Below are 9,990 nucleotides of genomic sequence, written 5' to 3' on the forward strand. Positions count from 1 at the left end.
CTCCCCAAGACACTGGTGTGCAGCTGTGAGGATCATATGAGCCGTGCAAGAATAGGGTTTGCCTTTCCTGCATTGCAATTCATGTTTACATCCATCCTCGAGGACTAGAGATTTTTTTCTCAGCTACTACAATCAATAAATATATAATTTTTTATTTACAGTGAAAAGATGTTTAGATAATCAGGCCTGCCAAAGCCGGATTGTGCTTGTATGGTCGAGCGTGGCAGACAACTGGAGTGTTTTGTGAAGGTGAAAGAGGCCCTCTGCTGGCGTTAGCGCCACCATCAGCAACGCTGCTACCGACAAAAAATGGTTTCTGACATCAATGGCTGATATCGCCATTATCATTTGGTTGAAAGTTTTTTTTTAATGCACTTGAATCTTTAAGCTACAGATGTAATAAAGCAAGCGCCTTTCAGTTAATGTCACCCTCATTACTTCCACCACGGATTGCCACTGCTCGCCGCATAGGTGGCGGGGTCATAACGTCTGTAATGTCAAGGTTTGTACATCTTGACCACCGCAGGAAAGCGGCATGTCATATTCTTGTTTACAATTTCCCACACCCGACTGTTTAGCCGCTCTGTGCAACATCAGCAGCTTCACTTGCACGGAGAGTGAAGGAAGAAGACGCTGGTATGGTCGCCGGCCACCGTGGTTCCGTGAAGAAGGGCCCCGAGCTGCTTCTTCCGGTGGTCGCGCCGATGCGGGCGGCCAATTGCTCGCCCAGCTGCACACCACCCTGGAGTTCCTCCTGCCGGACATGGAGTCGGGCGACGTAGAGAAGCCGCCACCGGTTCGGGAAGGGGTCGTTGCTACACCCATTGAAGGGAGGGCCTGTCTCACCGATCAGAGGATTGTCAAGATGTCCTTCCTGTGGACGGTAACCAATTTCAGCCTCTGCCGGCAGAACACCGCGGAAGCGCTGCTAAGTTCAACATTCGCCGCGGGAGAGAGGAAAAACGTGGCCTGGCGCCTCAAGTTGTACCCGAGGGGTGGGAGCGAGAGCTGCAGGGACTTCTTGTCCCTCTTTCTAGTGTCCTGCAACGGCCGGCGGGTGTGCGCGAAAGCGACATTTTCCATCATCGACACCAAAAAGGAGGAAGTCAACACGAAGCAGACCAGGACGCGCCTTTTCTCGCGCAGGGGCGACGGATGGGGCTTCGCAAAGTTCATTAGCAGAGCATCCCTCAAGCTGGACGCCGACGGTCTCCTGCCAGCCGACACCCTGAAGCTCAAGTGCGAGCTGAGCGCCCTGGAAAGTTCCACCGTCGTCGCTGGGCCGGTGGACGGGGTGGTAGCGATTCCCGAGTGCCACCTGTCGGAGGACTTGGGCTGGCTTCTGGACAGCAGCTACAACAGTGACGTCACGCTTCGGGTGGACGGACGCACCTTCGGAGCCCACAGAAGCATCCTCGCCGCCCGCTCTTCCGTTTTCCGGGCTATGTTCGCGCACCCGATGCAGGAGCAGGCCCTCGGAGAAGTGGTCGTGCAGGACGTCGAGCACGACGTGTTCGCCGCTCTGCTCCGATTCATGTACACGGGACGCGTTCCCGACAGCATCGAGAAGCCTCTGCCGCTCTTCGTGGCTGCCGACAAGTACCAGCTGGAGCGGCTCAAGGCCGCCTGCGAGGTGGCGCTCCTCTCAGGGCTGACCGTGGGCTCGGCCGCGGACACGCTCCTGCTGGCCGACTCGCACAGCGCCCGCGAGCTGCGCAGGGGCGCCCTTGAGTTCGTGTGCGCGCACATCGGCCACGTGATGGAGACGACCGGCTGGAAGGCCATCCGCGAGCGCCGAACGGACCTGGTGGAAGAGGCGCTGCTGACTCTGGCCAGCCAGCATGCCGAGCCGCCGGCCAAGCGAAGCAGGGACTCACTGAAGGTGCTGTGATTGCACGCGTGCCGCGCATGGTCGCGGTTTTGGCGCGTGCATGCATACCACTTCGAAGGGGTTTATGATTCGGCCACCTGATGTCAGAAAATTTTCGGAACGAACGACCGATCCCGTCGGGGAAAATACAGACACGATGGCGTCCATTGGTTGCAAATGTCGGATCATCTGGTTACCGGAAAGAAGTTCCAAACGAAATCACGCTTGACATTTTCTGTGACTTTGTGGGCCTTTATATTCGTTAAATCAGTGCACAGGTCAGCCTTAAAAATAAAGGGAAGCTGCTCTTTGTGACCCATTTGGTGTGCTGCTTGGTGCAGTATGAAAAGGACGTCTTCATTGCTCCTTTGTTCTTCATAACGTCTGAACCTGCCTTGTGCCTTTAGCCCGTTGTTTTTGAGACCATGAAATACATTTGTCTCTCACACTCGAATATCGTCCTGAAACCGCGGCAGAAGTTGGCGCCGCAGCCATCTCTAGACTGACCCCGAAACTGACATCTAATAGAGCTAGCATTTCTGAGCGAAGTGCATTCGTAAACATAAAATAAAATCGCAGCGGCTTAACTTGGCTATCACATGGTCTTACGACACCCCCATCGGATGTCATCACGTGGCTTCACTTCACCCAATCGGACGTTCTTAAGGTCAATCCAAAGGTCAACCCAAAGGCCATCCAATGTCAAAGGTCAACTAAAGGTCATGGGTCAATGCCAGGGGTAAAGGGTTCGAAACTGTACCACATATGGTCATACATGGCAACCCTTGGTTGGGCTAAAGGTCGTTTAAGGCCGTTGAGCTGCCTACCCGAAGACTGTTTTACCTAGCGTAGTGAAGCTTTTCACTTCAAAAAGTTACGTTCACGTTATGCTACGCAAATCTGGAAACTGCTTGGGCCAGCATTAGCGCTGTCGTTTTTACAGCGAAAGTTGTATATGCGTGGACGCCTCAACTGCGCCATGAGGAAAGGAATGGAGAGGGAGTTAAAGACAAAAGAAAGAGGAGCTGACGCGGATGGCTACAGAATAACTTTTTTTAAAGCTACATTTATTGCCCCAGGGCATCAATGATGAGTGTAGGTGTGATGAATGATGTAGTATAGATTAAATGAATGAAAAAAGGTTGGCTGATTTGATGAAGTCCAGTAGATAACGATGGTAGGGTCCCTGCGTCCAGGCAATGCATGAAGCAGGGTTGCTTGGTGAAAGACCTGCTACCATCATGTGCCGGATCCTTGTAGGCTTGAGAGCTGGGCAGTCCCACAGTAAGTGATGAATGTCGGCCTCAATGTCCTCGTGTTTACATATCGGACACCCTGGCCGAGGAAACAACTCTCGGTACTGAGGCCACTTCCGAGTGATGGCTGGTATAACTTCAAACACCAGGGATTTCTTCACGTGCACTGACATCGCAGAGCCCACGGATGTGTTGTCTGAATCTATGGGTGGGACACCACTGTGAACGAGCCACCCCGGAGATAAGTCCCAATTGCGACGTCCCAATCACGATGGTCGACAGAGACATGCATGAAAAGGCTATCTGTCAGTGCTCGTGGCGACGACTAGATCGACCAGGGTGCTGTTGGCAGAGGAGGCAGTTATGTCCTCTGCGTTAATTCCAGGTCACTCATTTTTCGAACAAAGTTTGAACAGTTCCCAACGTACGTCCTGATCTTTCTGGGTAAATATCTTAAGAAGCTATGAAGTTGTCTCATTCGTCGATGCAGTAGCGCCCTTGTGAAGTAAGCTATCGGTCGTAGGGGTATCCCAGACTTGTGAATCTTGTGGCGTATATAGCAAGAGCAGGACCGTTTTAGCACAGGAGGCGGTAGGAAGGTTTCTTGTTTTGTGCAGGCGTGACTTGGTGTGCCAGCAGTTATTGCTTTTCGTGTCAAGTCTAGCCGTCACTATGGTCAGTGACTGCTGCTTCATTTCATCAGATCATCGTGCCTGACCAAACAAATTTCCTCCGACCTCTCGAGTACAAGCCAAAAATAATGAAAAAAAAAAGAATATTGAGCCACTTGCACTAGAATGTAAGACGCCTACAAAGCCGTAAAACAGTGAAAGTGTTACATCCTGGCTCCCTCAAATTACAAAGTGCAGTGACGAGACTCACCCGTTGCAAACACAGCCTACTTATTCAGCCGACCGTAATCAACGACGATTTCTGGCTAAAAAAAAAGAGCTATAGTAGGTTAGTATGCAAACTAAGACGTCAGAATAGTGGCAACATTATGTACGCTGGCTCGTTTCACTTGTCACGTGCCAGACAGAATAATAGTGCACCACAGGACGACGACAGAAGTAAATAAATGAATGGGACACATGCGCCTTGTGTCAGCGCCCTCTGGTGCAATTTACGCTTCTCTCATGACAAACCAACCAGCCAAAATTGCTTCGTTATCAAGTGCCTGTCTGTACTGTGCTGCCAGCTTATTGATTCCTTAAATAATTTGCCACCATTGTTCCGGCAATGCAACTTAATGTAGAACTCCATGTGATTTGAGTTAACCCTTTAAGGTGCTTCGACAAAAACATGTTCCCAGTCACCATATGTGGGGGGGGGGGGGGGGGGATATATGATAACGCCTATTGCTTCAGGCCCACTGTCGTGATGTGCGACCTTTTTGGTATTCCTCGGATAGCGACAAGAACGTTGGGATTCGGATCAGAGACGAACAGCTCTTCAGCAGCAGTAGTTATTGTGCCTGGTAGCGCCTCAGTCTCATGCATAGAACATCATCCACGGCAACCGAATGGGCAGGCATACGAGAGGCCATCCGCTACATTGGTCGCCAGACCGCAAACACGACTATATTCTGCGAATCAATACCTGCATTGCAGATCATAAAACATACTTGAAGCCACGCACATGCGAGCAGCTAATCGGGCAAATTGTAATCTTGCTAGCTGAGACGTTCCAGCGCGGCCACACCATCAGGCTTCAGTGGATTCTCAGCCATTGCGGTATATCGGGAAATAGAAGTGTTGATGCCAGACTAAGCTGGCTCATGCTGATCTGGCTTCCATCCAAGTCTCGTTCTCGTGAAGTGACGTAGCATTCTTACTGGCTCAATCAGTGCAGGCGGCCGTGCAACTGCAATGGAACGATGTCAACCACCAGCAGGACCGCGTCTCTCGGCTTGATGATGGTTTGCCACTTCACCTACCACCAAATGTTATGCGACGCGTCTAGGAACTCTGCTCCATCGGTTGCGACTTAGTGTAGCGTACACTAAAAGCTACCTACACAAGGCTGGAGTTGAAACACTCCGGAATTGCTTGAACTGCAGCCGCCATCTAGAGGCAAATCATCACATTATCTGCGAGTTTCCTCACTACAATGATGCGAGGAGGGCCTTGGAAATAATCTTGGGCAGTTGGACGCACGCTCTCTTTAGGTAACCTACCCTAGGCGACAAGACGAACATGACGGACGGCTGGTGTGCAACGGCGGCTGTTCTCAGGTTTTTCAGTGAAAGAGGCCTAGATTCCCGTCTTTGACATTCGCGTGATCTGTGCTGTGCGCGTCTACACGGTGTACAGTGCGCTCTGTGAGTGCACACCTGTTTGTGACGGGATGTGAGCGTATGCAGAGCCCCTCCCGGCAACCGTGCGTGCATGTGTGTGTGTGTGTGTGTGTGTGTGTGTGTGTGTGTGTGTGTGTGTGCATGTGCGTGCGTGCGTGCGTGCGTGCGTGCGTGCGTGCGTGTGTGTGTGTGTGTGTGTGTGTGTGTGTGTGTGTGTGTGTGTGTGTGTGTGTGTGTGTGTGTGTGTGTGTGTGTGTGTGTGTGTGTGTGTGTGTGTGTGTGTGTGTGTGTGTGTGTGTGTGTGTGTGTGTGTGTGTGTGTGTGTGTGTGTGTGTGTGTGTGTGTGTGTGTGTGTGTGTGTGTGTGTGTGTGTGTGTGTGTGTGTGATTCCTATGGTATTTATTTTATAAATCATGCCATTTTAATATTACCACTCTCAACTATTTCAAAAGTTTGTAATAAATTTTGCATGTGCATATAAAAAAACTGACCACTTTTCTGATGTTTTTCGTCTAAAACTAAAGAATTGACTTTTCTGATGCCTGGATATGCCATTTAGGCAGAAAATTATTTGTTTTGAGTCAAAAGGATAAATACCACCCGAAGGAGCTAATCATACGGCGTCCTGCATGACTACGCGAGGGCAAATACTAGGTGTGAACCCAACGTAGTGCTTCCAAATAAAGTAAATCAAAAGATGTATTTGGCAGCTCTCTGACGCATGTGTTTAAACCAATACGCTGGTGTACTCCGAGCAAGCCTTTTCTATGAAAAAAATCAGTTGTGCGTAGCCCTTCTGCGTGTCATGTTTCATGAAGGTGTGTCAATTACGCTGTCTTTTTTTTAAGGAATGAAAAAAAAAGAAAAAACCACTCACCGAAAGAGGATTTGTTTTTTTGCTACGACGCCAGGGCTGGGGCCTTACATACGATAGTCTCATACCAAACCATTCTGAACGATAGCGTTTTTGAACGGGTAAACATTATGAGCACAATTTCTTCACGTATTATAGCATTTTTCTATAACAATCAATATTACCGCATACCACTCGTCGGCAGGCTTGCATTTTTTTGCTATTAACGTTTTTGCTACCGTCAATAGCGTTCCGCATTGGTTTTCTGTGGCTGTCTTAACTGGTCGATTCGAGCGATGGAAACACTATAGAAAAAAGGTTTTGCTACATGTCGAAACAATGGAGAATTACCTTCAGCATTTCTAAGCCAGTACCTTACAGCTTTCCAGTATTCAAAGCTTTTCCCCAAGAATGTCGGACATGAACATGCAGCTATTTGCGCACCGACGTACTGCACTGATCATCATCATCAGCCTGACTACACCCACTGCAGGGCAAAGGTCTCTCCCTTTGCTTGCCTGCAGTGTACTCCGTATAGCGCGTGAAACGCATGCGTCATAAAAGTGCGAAATTAATCTTTTTTATTTTTTTTATTTAGAGGTAATATACGATGGGTTATCGCCCGGTACTTGCACTTGTGCTGTCAAGGACGTCGTGGGACAACCTCAGACCACTTGCGGCTTTTCCATTTTGTGCATTGCCGTAACCATGGTGGCAATTTTTAAAGCAAATGTATGCTTTGACACTGGAGGTGTGGGATATGAAACGAATAAAATAAAAGACTTCGGACATTGCCCCGACATTTCAGTGAGCACTCCGCTGTTTTCGTGTATCGCAGAATTGCAACTGGGCTGCTACGAACGCCGTATTAAAACTCACACCACCTGCGGTTCTTCCACTCTTCCGTTGCTGCAACCATGCTGACATTTTATTTTTAGAGTGTGTGTACACTCTGATACTGCGGTGTGGGTCAAGACACGCAAAAAATGGCAGGATTCGGAGACTGCCCAGCAAGCTCATGACGTTCATACCATGGAGCATCGTCTAAGCGAAGAAATATTTCAAGAAGTTCAGGGTCGTGCGCCCTTCGTTTCTGTAGCTGCTGGTGGGTCGGGTGTTGCACACACACACACGCGCGCACACACACACACACACGCACACACACACACACACACACACACACACGCACGCACGCACACGCGCGCACGCACATGCACTCAGGCACACACACACACACACACACACACACACACACACACACACACACACACACACACACACACACACATACAGACACACCACACGCGCACGCGCACACACGCACGCACACACACAGACCCACACACGCACTCAGGCACACGCGCACACACATGCGCACACACACACGCAGATAAAGACACACCACACCACACGCACGCACACGCACACGAATGCACGCATACACACACAGGCACACACATACCTTCACACGCACATACAGACACACCACACCACACGCGCACATAGACACACCAAACGTGCACACGCGCGCACGCACACACACACACACAGGCACACACACAAAACCTCACACGCACATGCAGACAAACCACACCACACGCGCACACGCCCGCACACACACGCGCGCGCACACACCACCACACGCGCGCAGACTCTCACACACGCATACACAAAGGTGTGTTCAGATAGGAGTGGTAATCGAGCTGCCATGACCATATTTTTTGTTTTCAATGAAATATTTATATGTGATGCGCAAATGTGTCGACATAAAGGTATTGTGCTAGTTCTGCATGAAACGCTTAGTTTTCACTAAAAAAACCGTATATCACTCTAGATGGAAAATATCGATTTGGAGGTTTCACGAAATCGCTAGTATCAATCCCTGCAGAAAGTAAAATAAATTGCTGTGGAACCTGATAATTTTTCAGTAATTGTATGCAAACATTATGTTGGAATAAATGTATAAATATTTTTTGCTCTTGTAAGTTTGCAGCAAAAAAATCGCAAACATTTCTGAAGAAGTAATGCATTCCAATGAGGTCCGTTTTTAGGACAATAATGGGGCAAGACGGAGTCCGAACCTAGGCCTGACATTTTTTCTCGGTATTAATTCGTTTTTTCTGCTATCGCCGGACAAGATTTGCACATCTAGAACGGGCAGACGATTTTTATTCAGGCATCGAAAGGCGAAATTCGACGGGGATTTTAAAAAGAACTCCGATTTTCTTAACATTTTCCTTGTAAACCTTCAGTACCTCGTAATTCTAGATAAGGAAAAGGTGTTGGATTATATTGTTTTGAACTATAAAATTAGAACCTTAACACAGATTATATTTCGTTCAGTTACCATTACTGGATGCTGTGTGATAAAGACAACAATGGTCATGAATTCGATTTCGAACTGAGTGCATGTGGTTGTGTTTTAGTTAGCGCAATGAGAGTTTCAGAAAATATCTTGAAAGCGTGTATTTGCATGTAAGCATTTTTTTAATAAGTCAAAACAAGGGTGCGTTCCTTCCCCACGTGGCTCCTGCACGCCTGGCTAATGGGGTTCAGAATATTGAGCTACTTTAAAAGAATTTCGTGCCAATTTGGCTGGGAATCAAATTTATAACGCACTTACTGCAAACTTCTATAGTATTTAGATACACGATATTTCGTTGAATAAAACTTAACCTGAAGGAGCGCGAAATGGTACAGTTGTGCTCTTGCTTAATGCACTCGAAAATGAGCGTCTTTAAACGTAAAAGAAGACATTTTGTATTGTGCGCGTAAAAACAAACGGCAACTTCAGAGTGGAATTAGAGGGTTAAATAGATGAGTCGTCTTTACTGCAATTAACGTAACTTTCAGAAAATGTCAGCGAATTACTCCCCTCAAGTACACAAGATCTATTCTAACGTGATTTACGAATGAAGGAAGGCAGAGCTATAAGTAGAAAATATAGTTTACTTTGTATAGTACTTAAAAGCTGGGTTTTCATGTGCAATCAAAGCGTATCATTGGCGAAAAAAAAGTTATCGTTACTCACATGCGCTTCCCCCTCAAAAAACTGGACGCAGAGATTCGTCATTTTTTCCGGTGAGCTGCCTGATGAGCCCGCATTTGCATGCCCGGCTCTGTCAAAACCAAGGCTCAACATGCGTCGACACAGCACGTCTATATGTTAGGGCAAGTTTTGCCAATGAGAGGACCCCAAGTTTCTAACACAGTAAATGACAGTTTTAGAACTGACGCACAAGAAATGTGATAAAACAAAGCTCATGTTTCCGGTCACAGGCCGTAGCAGCAAAAGGGCGTGGAATGGAGATGATGGCCTAATAAACAAACACTGAGCTAGTTGGCAAACGCTGCGCACCCTGATCTTGATTGTAAATCAGATCTTAGGAAGAGCCACTGGTGCACCTAGAGGAAAGCTAAATGATATTAGAATACAGGACAGGATGGAAGAGGGCTGAGAAATTACACGATATCCACATATATCGAATGTAAAGTTGTTGAATCGAATTTAGGAATTCCTTAGGTGGCCCACACCACTGTTTCTGAGTGGAATCAATTCTGCACTAAATTAATGCGTTTTGCAGGGCCAATCCATGTGTGGATAGCGACATGAACGCTTCACCTTTACTTGGTAATTCCTTTTACAGAAATGGAGTCATCTGCTTGGAAAATCTTTTTAATACTATCATAAACATAAAAACGCTATAAGCCAGAC

General features: G+C 47.8%; 1 pseudogene; it reads left to right on the forward strand.

Annotated features, from left to right (window-relative positions):
• The first annotated feature begins 535 nt into the window (after positions 1-535).
• LOC144095409 (speckle-type POZ protein B pseudogene) lies at positions 536-2,279 on the forward strand (annotated as a pseudogene).
• The last annotated feature ends 7,711 nt before the right edge of the window (positions 2,280-9,990 follow it).

The sequence above is a fragment of the Amblyomma americanum genome, chromosome 6 (assembly GCF_052857255.1).
Source record: "Amblyomma americanum isolate KBUSLIRL-KWMA chromosome 6, ASM5285725v1, whole genome shotgun sequence".
NCBI classification, from domain to species: Eukaryota; Metazoa; Arthropoda; class Arachnida; order Ixodida; family Ixodidae; genus Amblyomma; species Amblyomma americanum.